The sequence below is a fragment of the Schistocerca americana genome, chromosome 6, assembly GCF_021461395.2.
Source record: "Schistocerca americana isolate TAMUIC-IGC-003095 chromosome 6, iqSchAmer2.1, whole genome shotgun sequence".
Taxonomy (NCBI): Eukaryota; Metazoa; Arthropoda; class Insecta; order Orthoptera; family Acrididae; genus Schistocerca; species Schistocerca americana.
Genome location: NC_060124.1, coordinates 352714946 through 352715690, shown reverse-complemented (window position 1 = coordinate 352715690; position 745 = coordinate 352714946).

The window sequence follows — 745 nt, the reverse complement described above, 5'->3', positions numbered from 1 at the left end:
CAGCTATGATTCGACTACTCTTAAACCTATGATGAAGCTTTCTTTGTTTCCGTAGTACCTTTCGTACATGATTGTTGTACCACGGTGGATCTTTCCCCTCGCTTTGGACCTTAGTCGGTACGAACTTATCTAAGGCGTACTGGACGATGTTTCTGATTTTTTTCCATTTTTGTTCCACATCCTCTGCCTCAGAAATGAACGTTTGATGGTGGTCACTCAGATATTCTGCGATTTTTGCCCTATCACTCTTGTTAAGCAAATATATTTTCCTTCCTTTCTTGGCATTTCTTATTACACTTGTAGTCATTGATGCAACCACTGACTTATGATGACTGATACCCTCTTCTACATTCACGGAGTCGAAAAGTTCCGGTCTATTTGTTGCTATGAGGTCTAAAACGTTAGCTTCACGAGTTGGTTCTCTAACTATCTGCTCGAAGTAATTCTCGGACAAGGCAGTCAGGATAATGTCACAAGAGTCTCTGTCCCTGGCTCCAGTTCTGATTGTGTGACTATCCCATTCTATACCTGGTAGATTGAAGTCTCCCCCTATTACAATAGTATGATCACGAAACTTCTTCACGACGTTCTGCAGGTTCTCTCTGAGGCGCTCAACTACTACGGTTGCTGATGCAGATGGTCTATAGAAGCATCCGACTATCATATCTGACCCACCTTTGATACTTAACTTAACCCAGATTATTTCACATTCGCATTCGCTAATAACTTCACTGGATATTATTGA